Raw genomic sequence first — 16,748 nt, 5'->3', positions numbered from 1 at the left:
CCTAGGAACTAGTGTGCCTGTGGGAGAAATCCCAAAGGCCAAAAAGAGGAAGGGCAGAAGGGAGGGGTGAGGAGGAGGAGGAATGGAAAAAGGGGAGGATGGGATAGGGGAGGGGAGAATGGGGGGTAATTAGGTTCGGTCTGAGGAAGAAGACCAACAGGGCTAATTCCTCAGACCAAGAGCCTCTTCACCACGCCAAGGAGCCACCCTTGAAGAGGATTATAAGAGAAAAGGGAGTGTTTTTATGGCTAACTGCACTAGATCACAGTTTTATAAAACAATGAACGTAATTATTATTTTTTGTTCACTTCACTTTTCACTGATTTACTTGTTACACACTTAATTAGTATTGTACATATCGTAGAAGTATTACACTGGTACTGCCTGGCTGAGTCCATAACCTCACACCTAGCTTGTGTTTGTGCATGATTAGTGGTGAGGTTGTCACATATGTAACCACAGGTGTGGTCAAGACAGATGTATATACAGTGGACCCCCGCATAACGATGGCATCGCATAGCGATTTTTCCGCATAACGATTACTTTTATCGCAAAATTTTTGCCGCGCATACCGATTAAAAACCCGCATACCGATTTTCGTCCGAGACGCGTCCAATGTGCCCTCAGCCAGCCTCACATGTGCCGCTCCGTCCCATTGTTTACCAGCCAGCCTCCGCGGTAACATCCAAGCATACACTCGGAATATTTCGTATTATTACAGTATTTTCGGTGCTGTTTCTGGAAAATAAGTGACCATGGGCCCCAAGAAAGCTTCTAGTGCCAACCCTGTGGTAAAAAGGGTGAGAATTAGTATGGAAATTAAGAAAGATTTTGAAGGGTTTGGGGCTAACCCTGAGAAGCCTATGCCAGTTGTGGAATCCATTGTGCCTACTTCAAAGATTAAGGAAATGTGTGCAGAGTGGGTTGAACTGCAAACCTTTATAGATGAAAATCACCCTGACACAGCTGTTGCAAGCCGTGCTTGTGACTATTTCAATGACAATGTTATGGCCCATTTTAGGAAAGTCTTGAAGGAACGGGAGGTACAGAGCTCTATGGACAGATTTGTTGTGCGACAGAGGTCCAGTGACTCTCAAGCTGGTCCTAGTGGCATTAAAAGAAGAAGGGAAGTAACCCCAGAAAAGGACTTGCTACCTCAAGTCCTAATGGAAGGGGATTCCCCTTCTAAACAGTAAGAAGATAATGCTCTCCCCTCCTCCCATCCCATCAATCATCACCAGATCTTCAATAAAAGTAAGTGTCATGTAATTGTGCATGCCTTTTTCAGTTTGTGTGTATTAAAATTAACATTTCATGTGGTAAAAAAAAATTTTTTTCATACTTTTGGGCGTCTTGCACGGATTAATTTTATTTCCATTATTTCTTATGGGGAAAATTCATTCGCATAACGATTATTTCGCATAACGATGAGCCCTCTTGCACGGATTAAAATCGTTAACCGGGGGTCCACTGTACATGTATAGGTGAAGACGTGATCACTGTGGCCACAGCTGTGGTGGCGGTGGCCATCTGCCTCACTCTCTGCTGCTGCCCTCTTCGTTTCTCTAGCTTTTTGCATAATTGCTAATCACTTCCTGAGCTTCTTGCTGATCGTACATGAATACTATCTCTTCTGGTGAGGCATTATGTAAGAAATTTGTACAATATAAGACAAAATTTACACATCCCAAGGGTCTGCTGCGGTCACTCAGAGCAGCGCACCTCCTCTTACTTTTGAACCTTGGTCAGCACCGAGATGGCCATGTATTTATTATAATTATTATTAGTATGTATGTATTAAAATTATTATTAGCAGGTATGTATTATAATTATTATTATTAGTATATACATATTATAATAATAATTATTATTATTATTAATTTAGGGAACTGGAGCACTGATCCAATTCCCTAGATCAAGAGCCCCTCACCACTTAAGTACTACTACTAATAATAATTATAACAATAATACATACACCTACCATCCAACTTACGACCTGCTCGACTTACAACTACTCGACTTACGACCGTGTTTTTTATGCCAGATTTCTGGGAAATAAACAACTATTTGTGTTGTACACAGTGTTTATCCTAAACCTTACAGTATAAAATACAGTACTAACAACATAAAAAGTGAAGTAAAACATGAAATACTAAAATAAAACAATAAAATAAAGTCATTACAAAAATGTTTTGTTGATATTCAGTAGTAAAGTTCGACTTATGACCGGTTTCTCGGAACCGAACTTGGTCGTAAGTCGGATGGTAGGTGTAATAATAATAATAATAATGATAATAATACAATATAATAGTAATAATTATATGTAATAACAGTAAGGAGAAATTCAGAAGGCTGCCAGTTGTTGGCGCTATGATCAGCAAAACATTGGTAACCACTACTACTTTTCACCTGTCTAGACTTCAGTAGTCCATAAGTACGTATGTATCAGGCTAATTCTGCCTGAAAAGCCTCGGCATGATAGTGGCTTTCTTTGCTTCAGTCATATTATATGTAAACACACATTGTAACCTTTGCAAAGAAATAAATATTTTATTTATTTATTTATTTATTTATGTAACCTCCCTTGAGGGGGAAGTTCACATCCTGAAATTTCGTTCGTATCGAGAAGCAAAAAATCAATCGAGCGACTGTTCGTATCCAGAAAATTCGCATGGTAGGGCATTCGTAAGCCGAGGTTCCACTGTATAAGCTCACAAGTTGTATAAAATTATATTTTTAGTATAGTATGTTTGTATTTGTGTATCTCGTGTAATTATTTGAATCTACAGGAACTAAGTTATGCACTTGGTGTTCAATCTTTAGTGTTTATCATGTGTTTCTTAAATTTCTAGAGGTTGTAGCACTTACTATCTCCTGTATCCCATTCTACTATTCTACCACTGCTCATGAAAATTTTTTTAAGATCCCTAGGGACATTTTTTTTTTCTGAGTTTATATCTTTTAGCCTCTTGTTCTCCATGTCGATGGTGTTGCAAAAAAGTTTTATCTTTTCTTTCATATTCTTTAGTGATTTACAATTGTTGCTGCCTCAAGTGTTTCAGGCTGTGACAATGTGTTCATTTCTAACAGACATTAGTTGCTTGAATGTTATTCCATTATTGGTGGTTAACTAAACATAAATAACAATTACTGAGGTTATGTTAACTCAACCTATGATAATATACCTTATACTGTATATATAATTTTTACAATTGTTTAGATTGTACAAAAATGAACACATTATAATGTTTGTTAAAATAAACTCTAGTTGAAGGATAAGTAATACTACAGGGTATAAACAATGCTTTGTAGATGAATGGTTCATAGAACCGACATGTTGATAAATTAGACACATGTGCAACTCTTGGGTATCTTTATTGAGGAAACGTTTCGCCACACAGTGGCTTCATCAGTCCATACAAAGGAGAATCTTGAAGAACAGGAGTAGAATGAGGTAATCAGTCCCTCAACCTTGAGTCGACGTGGTCAGTCCATCAAGATTGATGGACTGACCACATCGACTCAAGGTTGAGGGACTGATTACCTCATTCTACTCCTGTTCAAGATTCTCCTTTGTATGGACTGATGAAGCCACTGTGTGGCGAAACGTTTCCTCAATAAAGATACCCAAGAGTTGCACATGTGTCTAATTCATACACAATGCTGCACTCAGCCAAGCAGAAAAAAGTTGCATACAGCCATAAAAGACAATGATATATACATGTAGTCTGTGTTAAAGCCACAAGCTTTATCAATTAATTTAAGGTTAGAATTAAGGAACATCTAGCAGGTGAAAGTTTAAAACTGGAGGAATGATCTGTTTATATTACAGTAGGGCCCCGCTTTATGGCATTCCACTAATACGGCGATTTCAAATTATGACCAAAACTTTCTATATGGCAAGCAGTCTTTCAAATGCGGTGTGAGCCACCCAGTTTGTTTACATTCTTCATGAGCACACATTTCTATTATGCAATAATAATCACTATTGGGCACATTAAATGTCTTATTTTACGTTAATATAGACATTTTCATTAATCCATCTACAATATTTTCTTCAAAATTATATAAGAAACACGTTACACAGTACATAAACATTTGGTTTATATACTATGGAGGTATATAAACATAATACGTACATAAACATAATACACAACCCTTTTGTTTACAATTCTCAGCATGAATTATTCATTACTTCTCCCTTTGTTTATGATGGCATCTAAAGGTAGTTGATAGAACGATTAAACTCAGTGAACATGGTATATCGATGGTAATAATATGGCTCTGGGCCACATTGAATAATATGTAGCTATGTATCCCAGGCAGACTACATACCTACATTATACTTATGTGTACTTATGTGTACCTGTACCTAAGTAAACTTATACACTGTGCTGGCATGCAGGTACACATTAAAATCACTAAGAGTGTCTGATTAGTCTTGAAGATGCCATATTAATAAAGATAATAATAACACAATAATAATCACTCTGAGGGGCATTAAATATCATATAAATTACACCCCATAGTAGAATAAATTAACATAAATATGAGATGTGGTACCCATGCAACTTGTAGGACTTGTGGTAGCCATGCGACTTGTAGTCCAACATCAGAGAAAATGTGTACACTATAATATTACTGGGGTAACTAGAATATTATTCCTTTCGTATGACTTCACTCAGGGCGTCATTTCTTCTAAAAATGGTGTTACACGAGAATGGGAGCGTTTCTCTTTATTTATTCTACTCTATCGACGTGGAGACAACTTGTACACAATGTAAAGTGACGAAAAACAGACACGTTCGTCTGGTTTGTTTACATTACGTGTGGGTGGGGTGGGAAGGGTTGCCCTTCCTGGCTACCAATACTTCACAACCTGACTTCATACAAATAACACTCACCTCTCACCCAACATTAAGACTACAAATATTTTAAGGTAATTAATGAGTGTACTGTATATGCATTTTGTCGCTCTAGGGAGCTTAATGTTGTAGTAGGTGGGAGTGGCCAGGCAGGATGCCATACCTCCCACACGACTTTCTACAAATACGTAAATACTTTTCACCTCTCTCCCTACATTAACCCTTAAACAGTCCAAACGTATATATACGTTCACCTGCGCAGCACCCCGAATATTTTTATAGAAAAAAATTTTTTATAGAAAAAAAAAAAAAAGAGCATGTGGTACCCAGGCATCCCCAATTTTTTTCACATGGCGCACACTGAGTGCGCACACCCATTCTCTCATGTCTAGGCGACTCAAGCCTATCGCACCAATGTTGAATGAATAAAAAATGAAACATATATGTACACTGCCACAACAACATACTGGAGTGAGAGATATGGGAGGAAGTGTAAAATAAACTCAGTGAGGAGCAGAGGTGCGGTGGGGACAATAAGGGAACACTATCAACAACCGGGGTCCCAGATTTTTCAACATCTTACCAGAAGATATCAGAAACACTGCTGGAACAAGTGTAGAAACCTTGAAGAGGAAACTGGACAAGTATCTTCACCAGGTGCCAGATCAACCAGGCTGTGATGGATATGTGGGGCAGCAGACCTCCAGCAGCAACAACCTGGCTGACCAGCCAAGCACCAGACGAGTGCTATCTACTCTCTGAAAGCTCAGAGAGTAGATAAACTCTCGAAATTCTTCAAAGGTATACACTGTATACAGTGGACCCCCGGCTTACGATATTATTTCATTCCAGAAGTATGTTCAGGTGCCATTACTGAATGAATTTGGTCCCATAAGGAATATTGTGAATTAGATTAGTCCATTTCAGACCCCCAAACATACACGTACAAATGCACTTACATAAATACACTTACATAATTTGCTGCATTGGGAGCTGATCGTAAAGCGGTGGTCCACTGTATATACGTTTGGACAGTTTAAGGGTTAAGACCATTAAGACTACAAATATTTTAAGTAACAAAAAAAGGCACAATACCATGACTGGAACGATACACAAATAACCTGCACATAAAAGAGAGAAGCTTATGACGACGTTTCGGTCCGACTTGGACCATTTACAAAGTTGCGCATGTGTCTTAATTTCATCCTGTCGATTCTTGTACTACTACTACTACCACCACCTCTTCCTGCCTATATATAGCCGTCCTGCTCCTCTTTTGGTTAGTGTGACTTTGTAAATGGTCCAAGTCGGACCAAAACGTCGTCGTAAGCTTATTTTATATGCGGGTTATTTGTGTAAATATTTTAAGGTAAGTAACAAGTGTACTGTATATGCATTTTATCACTCTAGGGAGCTTTAAGCATCGTAGTATAGTATGTGTGGGTGGGGTGGCCAGGAAGGCTACCATACCTGACTTCTTACAGTAAATACTACTCACCTTTTGCCCTACACTAAGACTACAAATATTTTGAGGTAAATAATGAGTGTACTGCGCGTGTATTTTACTTTTTAATGCCTAGCTCTATTGCTAACTTAATGTATGTTAGTGTAAACTTGTTATCTGGTATTTATAGCATTTATAACTGGAAAAAAGTGGAGTTCTGCTTTCCGGCGAAATCTGCTTTAGGCAGTAGCCTGGAACCTAACCTGCCATATAAGTGGGGCCCTACTGTACTTGTACAGTATTAATACAGTGATGCACAAAGAGTACACAATGTGCAGTGCAGTGGTGAGTGCATTTATGTGAAATTTGTCCCATGACTATTTCTAAAACTGTAGCTAATTTACATAAGAGAGTATGTCAAGACTATCCTTAAAGCCTGAACACAGATAATCTATAGGAGCTGCATTCATGACCATTAAATTGCTATCAATTATTTTGTTCCAAAATTTTTTCTCAATCATTTACATAAAACATCCCTTTGTCATGAACAGCAAATATCAATGTTATCATATTACTGTTTTACTCTTAGGTGCAATATTAGTGCAGCTTCTCCTCACTTAATGACAGAGTTCCGGTCCTAAGACCATGTCGGTAAATGAATTCGTTGCTAAGTGAGGAGCATAGTATGATGGTAGTAGGTTTGTGTTAACCATCTTGGATATTGTTTTAACCCTTTCAGGGTTGAGAGGCCTTCTCCTAAATTTGTTCTCAGGGTCGGGGTAAAAAAAAAAAAATCTCATGAAATGATAGAGAATCTTTTCCTGTCACAATGACACCAAAATTATGAAATTTTATTGAAAACTTACGGTATTATGCTCTTGCAAAGTTAGCGGTCTTGACGATGTTTACAGATCAGCAGTTTCGCCTACTTTGAGCCCTATTTTCAGCCAATTCCAATGTACCAGTCAACAAAAATCATAGCTATTTCGCTACGACTGCATTTGTTCTATCGAATGAGTACAAGAAACCACCCATTTACCGATTTCAACTATCCAATAAAGTGGTCAGAAATTGACAATTTTGCCAATTTCACACAAATTTCAAAAGATGCCAATTTCCAAATAGGGTCCAGAATAAACAAGACAGACATTCCTGGCACTAAAATAACATTTTCTCTGTTCATTAGTCATGTCCCCAGGCCCCTCTTACATTTCTTTTGCTTTCCAATTAGAATTTTTATTCTCACAAAAAATAAAAGATTTACTGTTATGCAGACTACCGCATTATTATAAAAATGGTATAAATAATATCAGCGCACTTTCAAAAGAATATTAAACTTGATGTGTATTGGATGTGTGGCATGATTTGTTTACCTTTGAACAATGGCAAAAATCGAACATTTCTGCTACTTTGAGCTCAATTTCAAGGTAATTTTCATTGTGAAACCAATCAAAATCATCTCAATTTGTGTAATATGTCTTCCATTCTATAAAATGAGACCAAGAAAACAAGAATACAACCATAAATACCATACGAAAATACACTGCAAAGTCGCTGTTTTAAAGGAAAATACACGATCAGTTTTTTTTTCTCATTATGCACTGTGTGCTGTAGGATTTTTTTTATACAGCGCACACTGACCACAGACCAATTCTTTCATATGTAGGCCTACCAGCTTTCTCTTGCTAGATTTGAAGGTGCTAGAATTTATGAGTACTAGTACGGCACCAACCCTGGCGTGCAAGCCGTACTAGTACGACACCAACCCTGAAAGGGTTAATATCACCTCTGCACCACTTATAACATTTCTGGTATATTCTTAAATGTTTATACAGCAGTTTACTGTATATTGTAATAAACAGAATAGAGGAAATCAGCTTTAATATACATTATGTAGGTATGCACACTAGTCAGAGAGCCTGTCGTAAGTCCAAGTCGTCAGTAAACGAGTACGTCACTAAGTGAGGAGAGGCTGTACTGTACTCTACAGGAAGTGTATGCACAGCCCCAATGGAAATAAGACAGAGTCTTCTATGATGCACTGACTGTCAGATTATCCTAGATGGCTACCACCCCCCCCCCCAGGTTCAAAATCTGAATAAAACCTTATTTTCTCAGGGTGGTACACATGTACATATTTACAATTCAACAATTTTGCACTCTAAAATGTTTAGTTTGGTATGGGTAAGTTAAGTTGCATTATTTTACCTTAGGTTAAGCTCTGTTACATTCTTTTGGGTCAGGTTATATTTCCTATTTGTACAAAAACTACAGTATCTCTAATGCATACCCTGCTTCATATATATTGGACAATTATAAAATTAAAAAATATGACAAAACTCATGCCAGGACGCAGTCAGTACTATCCAAGTTTGATGTTTGTGGCTTGCTTTCCCCACAAGCTAAGGGACTGATCACCAATCAAAGTTAAGGACTTGAACACTGAAAAATTACCTTTCCAAGTCTTCCACTGCCTCCAGTATAAAAATCATCTCTAACCTGTAAACGGTCCAAACGTATATATACGTTTTTTCAACATTTGAAAGTATGCAAAAAAAGTAGATCTTTTTATTTTTTTACATTTGAAAACATGTAAAAAAAACTTTGATCTACTTTTTTTTAGTTATATTTGAAAATATGTAAAAAAACGTAGATCTACTTTTGGAGCACTACGCATATGAACGTAGATCTGCTTGGACTGTTTACGGGTTAATGGAAGACCTGCCGAGCAGGCAAAACATTTCAACAATAAAGATACCTAAGTATTGCACATGTATTTTATTCTTCAACCTGTCACTATTGTATACCATTTATAATATATGTCAGGCTGGTTGGTCGGTGGTAGTGATCAATTTTTTTTTCTTGAAAACTTCTATGAAACTGCTAGTGCAGTTTCAAAAATTTTCTGACATTATTTTTTAGCTAAAATACATGAATTATCACACTTTCAATTGAAACTGCTGCTACAATCTCATTTTATTGGAAAAGTAAGCCCAATTATTTTATTTTATTTTCAAGCAGCATAGGAGAACTTTCAAAACTAGGGACGCCAAGCCCATGATGATTCTCTTCAAATCGCTTGTTCTCTCTAGGCTAGAATACTGCTGTACACTAACTGCCCCCTTAAAGGCATGCGAAAGTGATGTCCTGGAGAGTATACAAAGAACTTTCACGGCACACATAAGTATGATAAGGCACCTAAATTATTGGGAACGGTTGAAGTCCCTTGATTTGTATTCCCTGGAATGCAGGCGAGAGAGACACATGATAATATACACTTGGAAAATCCAAGAGGGATTAAAACCAAACTTACACACGAAAATCACTACTTATGAAAGGAAAAGACTCAGCAGGAGATGCAACATTCCCCCAATTAAAAGTAGGGGTGCCACGAGTACACTGAGACAACACAATAAGTGTCAGGGGTCCAAGACTGTTCAACTGCCTCCCAGCATACATAAGGGGGATTACCAATAGACCCGTGGCTGTCTTCAAAAAGGCACTGGACAGGAACCTAAAGCCAGTACCTGACCAGCTGGGCTGTGGTTCATACATCAGTTTGCGTGCGGCCAGCAGTAACAGCCTGGTTCACCCTGATTCACCATGAGGCCTGGTCTCAGACTGGACTGCAGGGGCGTTGTCAGAAAATTCTTGAAACCGCAATGAATCGTTGAAACATGCAATAACATTTTAGCTTATTTTTTTATATTTTTAAATATTTCACATTTTTAAAAAAATCATATGAAATGTTCATAAAAAATATATCATGGAATAAAACTACTCTGTAAATAATGTAAATTTTATCTTCCCATAACATGTGTGCTATCAAAACCAATGTAAAAAAAAAAAAAAAACTTGTATTTGTATGCTACATACAAAAAGCCTATTTACACTTCCAACAATATTTCAGATATCTGCTGGTAGTAGGGTGAATAATCTTGGACTCTGGACACAGATACAGTGTTCTTTCAGTGTGCCTATGGTGCCCCTGCTTTTCACATTTCCACTGGGGTCCGACTTACTGCCATTAAGGTAACCATATTTAGAGCTATTTTGAATAGCTATTATGATCAGTCTTGAGGGAACACAGGTTTAATGGTTAGCTATCGTGAATGTATTATTATAAGTTGACTCTCTCTTTGATGTTAATATAAATAACTCGGTTAAATTTATTCATATTATAGCTCCCTTTAATGTAACTGATTTTCACACAGTTGAGTTACTTATCAGTTTAACTTTTAAGGTTTAAATAATAAGATATTACAAGGACGTTTTTTGTTATCCTGGTAATTTACACTATGTATGATAATTGTACTTTTGTGTACCTAGGCTGCCTAAATAAACTTATTTAAAAGGTACACACATTGTATTACCCAGATTTATCCTAGAATAACGCAATAAAGTCAAAGAATATGACTAATTTACGCAAGAATGAAGAATTTCTACTGGGGTCCTTGAAATTAGGATTCGACTCGTGTTAAACCCAAGGTTAAACCTCATTAAAAGCAATTAAACTTCTATGGCAACACCATGCAAACACAGGGCATAAAAACCCACTCACATTAACATAAACCATTATATAAAGACATAAAAGACATATATAAACAATGTAAATACCAGGTGTACACAGGTCAGTGACACAACTGACCAACACTTCCTCAAACCTACTTTTCCCTCCTCATTTTCCCGTCTAACACATCTTTCTCTACTTTATATTACGTTACATACATCAAAATGAATAAAGATGAAGATTTCGCACACAAAATCACAGACAAAACTCACCTGTTTAATATAAATTACTCCGAGGCAAGTGGACCACCAAGCAACTCTACCAGAATTTTACATCCGCATTACATTAAGGTTAAAAAATATAATTTTATTAACTACTACCTAAATAATATAGCTCAAATTATCTGTAACCTGTAATAAATATACCTTATTAATACTGTATTCTTCATATTAATAAAGAATGAAAGAGCACTGAAAAAGAAAGTTAAATTTTATGAATATGTGAGCAATATTTAAGTTATACTTGTATATAGAGCGAAGGTTATGTATCAGAAATAAGTTAAAACAAATTATTTGAATTACAAAAATGAGGATATTCAAACACTTCTAGGTGAGAAATATGTAGAAAAAATATATATATAAATATTTAAAGACAAAATAAATGTAAAATAATGAAGCTTAAAATTAAAAATTTTCCATCGACACGGTGCTTGATTCTTATTTTGTTAATAAAAATACGGTAATTATGGAGATCCGGTCCTCAGGAGAACTTGGCCATAATTTACTCCTAAAAATGTCCAATGTCGGGTTTATTTTGTCATGGACGGTGTTTCACGCTGGGCAGATGCGAGAACTGGAACTTTATCTAAACGAAACCTAACCTAAACTAACTACTACTAAGACATTACAAAAACCCAATGGACATAAGTGACTTTTTTGGAGTTATCCTAGGTAATTTACACATATTTTACTAGGTATAATTGTATTTATGTGTACCTGTACCTAAATAAACTTACTCCGCCAGCGGTAGATATGGGACTGGCGTGATGTTCTTACATTCCCCTGACTGGCTGATGATGGACATCGCATGCTGCACATTTTATTTATTTATTTATTTATTTATTTATTTATTTATTTCCAATTTGTGCACACATACAGAGGTACAAAAAAAATACAGATAAGAGCAGTATGCCAAAGCCACTTATACTATGCATAGCATTACGGGCTGGCTTAAAATTAACTTAAGATTAACTAAGCAATGATTATTATTATTATTATAATCAAAAAGAAGCGCTAAGCCACAAGGACTATACAGCGCTGCTACTAAGCAATGATGAAATCAGTGATAAAACATTAATGTAAACAGATAACTATAAAGCACAAGTGAGTATTACAAAGACAGGTCATATGGTTGCATTCAGTTAGGTAGCGATTCTGTTAGGTAGTGTATTTAAAAAATAATAAAGTTAGATTGGGTTTTAGGTTTAACATTTATGTGATATAATTGTGAGAAACATTTAAGATATACAATTTATAATGTTCAGTTATTCAGTATTTATTTGGTTTTGGGTGAGTAAGTAATCTTTGAGAAGAGACTTGAATTTATAAACAGGTTGTGTTTCTTTTATATTTACAGGTAATGAATTCCAGATTTTAGGGCCTTTTATGTGCATTTGAGTCTATTATCCAGCTGGATTCCTAAGAATTTTCCCTCTGTTAGTTTTGTGATAGGTGATCCATTTATCATTATGTTAAGAGGGACATCTGTAGCTCTGTTACCAAACTGAATGAAGTAGGTTTTGTCAATGTTTAGTGTAAGTTTGTTAGTCCTCATCCAGGTAGATATTTTCTGTAATTCGGTATTTACAGTATTGGCTAGCGTGACTGGGCTCGGGTGAGAGAAGACGTATGTAGTGTCATCTGCAAATAGTGTGGGTTTGAGTAATTGCGAAGCATTTGGAAGGTCATTTATGTATAGGAGAAAGAGAAGAGGGCCAAGGACACTTCCCTGTGGGACACCAACTGTAATTGGTTGTGCAGAAGAGTTTGCCCCATTTGCGTACACATATTGGCTTCTGTTGCTGAGGTAAGACTTGAGGTAGTTGAGGGAGTGCCCTCTTATACCATAGTGTGACAATTTTACGTGGAGCAAGTCATGGTCAACTGTGTGTCTTAAAATAACATTTTATACAAGAGATAACAATTTGTACCAAGGTATAGCCAACATTTTTGCTTTTTAAAAAAGAAAATTTATGAGAGATTTCTCTAAACGACCGGCTCCCCTTACTAGCAAAAAATATAATGAAAATGATGCTGTTAATAATAATCATAATAATGATAATAGGCTTAATAAGGTCCTTCAAATATTACAGATGTTCTCGCACAACCTCTGAAATAGTATCAGTCGTTAAGTCAATAAAAAAAATTTATCTAGTATCAGAGAGGAAATGGCCACCATTATCTAAACACACAAACCACACAAGTAATGTCTCCCTCTGTTTCAATACTGGTCAACAAATCACGTGGAGAACAAATTCATTAACTGCCTCATAAAACCCATCTACATGAATGGTGATTCAATTGACGCTATCATATATCTTCACTCACGAAATCGTAATAACGCGAACGCAAACAAACCACGGAACGGGTGGGGTTAGAACCCATGGCGAGTGAATCCAGGTCAGTACTTAAGCCACTTCATGACTCTTATTGTAGCCAGTTGGCCCAGTGGCTTATGCACTGACCTAGAGTTTTACGACTCACTCGCCATGGGTTCTAACCCCACCATTCCGTGGTTTAATCGTTTATCAATATATAATCTAGAGCCAGCTGGCCGAGTGGTTAACGCACTGGCCTGAGAGTTTAAGGACTCACTTGACATGGGTTCAAATCTCACCCGTTCCATGATTAATACTTAATCTACAAATGTTATTTAGAAATGTTAGATAAAGTGCTCCACGACCAGCTGTATTCCTGCTTCAATAGAATGCCCTTACTTCTTGGTCCAGGGGCAGCTCCAGAAATTTTGTATAGGCTTAGGGGAAGAGGTCTGGTTGATTATTATTCATCCCTGATGGGGGACTTTTACGAGGTTCTCTTTTTTTTTTTCATTTTTTTTCTTTTCATTCAACTTCCCGTTTTTTATATCGTTCATAACTCGAGAACGCCTCATCCAATTGGCTTCAAATTTTCAATTCTTGTGTACGGTAACTAGGGCAAGATTCTTAGCACACTTGACATGTGCAGGTATCCTATTTACCTGGAGTTTACCTGGAGAGAGTTCTGGGGGTCAACGCCCCACGGCCCGGTCTGTGACCAGGCCTCCTGGTGGATCAGAGCCTGATCAACCAGGCTGTTACTGCTGGCTGCACGCAAACCAACGTACGAGCCACAGCCCGACTGGTCAGGAACCGACTTTAGGTGCTTGTCCAGTGCCAGCTTGAAGACTGCCAGGGGTCTGTTGGTAATCCCCCTTATGTATGCTGGGAGGCAGTTGAACAGTCTCGGGCCCCTGACACTTATTGTATGGTCTCTTAACGTGCTAGTGACACCCCTGCTTTTCATTGGGGGGATGTTGCATCGTCTGCCAAGTCTTTTGCTTTCGTAGTGAGTGATTTTCGTGTGCAAGTTCGGTACTAGTCCCTCTAGGATTTTCCAGGTGTATATAATCATGTATCTCTCCCGCCTGCGTTCCAGGGAGTACAGGTTTAGGAACCTCAAGCGCTCCCATTAAATGAGGTGTTTTATTTATTCCCAGCATCCTGGATTTTATTCAAATTTTATAAATTTACGTTTGCCTCTAGCCACTTTAAAGCAATTTTATGAACCTAGATTTTCGTAATTTAAAAAAAAAAATAAGCAAATATTTTTCGTATATGACTGTGTAATAATAATGAAAGTGCTACATCCAAAAGGATCACACAGATATTGACAAATTGTAACTGATTCCCCATCATCCATAGATATTCTCATCTCCTTCAGTATAAATTGTGACATATTTGTGTCAGAAGCTAGACACAGGGGCTGTGGACAGTGAAGTCGGAGTGTATCTTCTGTGGACTCCGTCTCACATTAGTCTTCAGATGCTTTCAAGGAGGGAGAAGATTATCATCTTGGGCTGTCAGTTAACAGTCTGAGAACAATAATACAAAACGAACTTCAATCGAACTGTATTGACCTAAGACCGATGGATGGTTCGGCGACCTAGAACACCCACCATTCACCAATGCCTCACTGCAAGAAGACTTTCAAACATAAAAGTAGGCTCGAGAGAGACTTTCTTATGCAGAAAAACAAACAAGTTAGTGCAAGTAATCTCACAGATCGCAAGTTCCAGGAACAAGTTACGCTAGCGTAACTTGTTCTTGGAACAAGTGGCTTACGCACTGGCCTTGAGTTTTACGATTCGCTTGCCATGGGTTCTAACCCCACCCGTACCGTGATTTGGCTGATTCATCTTGTAAAATGGAGAAGAAATTCTTGGCTTTTGGCTGTAGGCGCGTATTTTATTAAATTCTGTACAATAACTGGGGAATACCTTTTTGGTCGGTTTTAAACATATATGGTTCTAATATGTTTACCCTCGTAGGAAGCCTTGATGATTTTAGGCTGGGTAAATTTTAACTTCCCAACTATATTAATAATATTGATTTATGTGAAAAAACCGGAGACTCTTCTGATAGCAAAAATAACTCACAATTGTTGACTTTACTGGGTTATTCTAAGTAATTTACACTGTGTATGCACTTGTATGTACATGTGTTTTAATAAACTTGCTTGAATTTCAAAATCTGATAAATTATACTTAGATAATTATTATAATAAAAAAGAAGCGCTAAGCCACAAGGGCTATACAGCGCTGCTATACTTAAGAGAAAAGATCGACTTGGCTTGTATTCGTCCCAATTTACCCTTATTTTACCTGGAGTATACCTGGAGAGAGTTTCGGGGGTCAGCGCCCCCGCGGCCCTGTCTGTGACCAGGCTTCAAGGTGGATCAAGGCCTGGTCAACCAGGATGTTACTATTGGTCCCACGGAACCCGTCGTACGAATCACAGCCCAGCTGGTCAGGCACTGACTTGAGGTACCTGTCCAGCGCCTTCTTGAAGAGAGCCAGGGGTCTTGAAGAGAGCCAGGGGTCTTGAAGAGAGCCAGGGGTCTTGAAGAGAGCCAGGGGTCTTGAAGAGAGCCAGGGGTCTTGAAGACAGCCAGGGGTCTTGAAGACAGCCAGGGGTCTTGAAGACAGTCAGGGGTCTATTTGAAAAAAATGAAATGCTGATTTTCACCCGATATTATTATAATTATTATAATCTTTGGGGAGCGCTAAACCCGTATGATTATACAGCGCATGTAGGGGGGTGGAGGGTATTCGGGCACAATTCAGGGAACTGGAGCACAGATCCAATTCCCTAGATCAAGAACCCCTCACCAGCTTCAAGGAACCTTCCTTGAGGGATGTCACCCGATAATTTGTCTCGTCCAATTGTCTTCACTCTTCATCGCTTTCAGCTTTGATAATGCATATTCTGATTGTTATGGTGGAGAGCTAAACCTGTAGGGATTACACAGCGCCTGTGTGGGAGGGATGGAAGGTATTCAGGCTCAATACGGGGAACTGGAGTACAGATCCAATTCCCTAGATCAAGAGCCCCTTACTAGCATCAAGGACCCCTGCACCCCTCCCTTGAGGGGCGCAAATTCCGAGCGGCTTTAAGCTTAATGTTCTGGGGGCATTTTAGGGTGTCGGTCTCTTAGAGATATCAAGAGAATTCCTCTCTAGTTTGGCTTCAAAGTCGGTGCTTCTAATTAGTGGAAGGTTTGAATTAGTTTAGGACTGTGTATGTCCTAGTTGCGAGTTCCATCGAAAAATTGGGATTTTAGTGCCAATGTGACAACTTGTGAGAATCATATCTGATTTGCTTCAATCTTCA

At 37.9% G+C, this 16,748-nt stretch overlaps 1 protein-coding gene across 4 annotated transcripts in view; it reads right to left on the bottom strand.

Moving 5' to 3' along the window:
- The window catches only part of LOC128696831 (endoribonuclease Dcr-1), a 127,153-nt gene that overhangs the window by 108,763 nt on the left and 1,642 nt on the right, over window positions 1-16,748 (bottom strand). Inside the window, exon 1 of one of the 4 annotated variants that reach the window (XM_070096090.1) lies at window positions 11,092-11,150. The exons of 2 other annotated variants lie outside the window; for them this stretch is intronic. The gene's annotated coding sequence lies outside the window, so the exon portion shown is untranslated. Of the gene's footprint in view, window positions 1-11,091; window positions 11,151-16,748 lie in introns of those variants that run through there. One more of the 4 variants, XM_070096086.1, reaches the window with a different exon arrangement.

The sequence above is a fragment of the Cherax quadricarinatus genome, chromosome 52 (assembly GCF_038502225.1).
Source record: "Cherax quadricarinatus isolate ZL_2023a chromosome 52, ASM3850222v1, whole genome shotgun sequence".
Taxonomy (NCBI): Eukaryota; Metazoa; Arthropoda; class Malacostraca; order Decapoda; family Parastacidae; genus Cherax; species Cherax quadricarinatus.
This window is presented reverse-complemented; position numbering and strand designations above follow the sequence as displayed.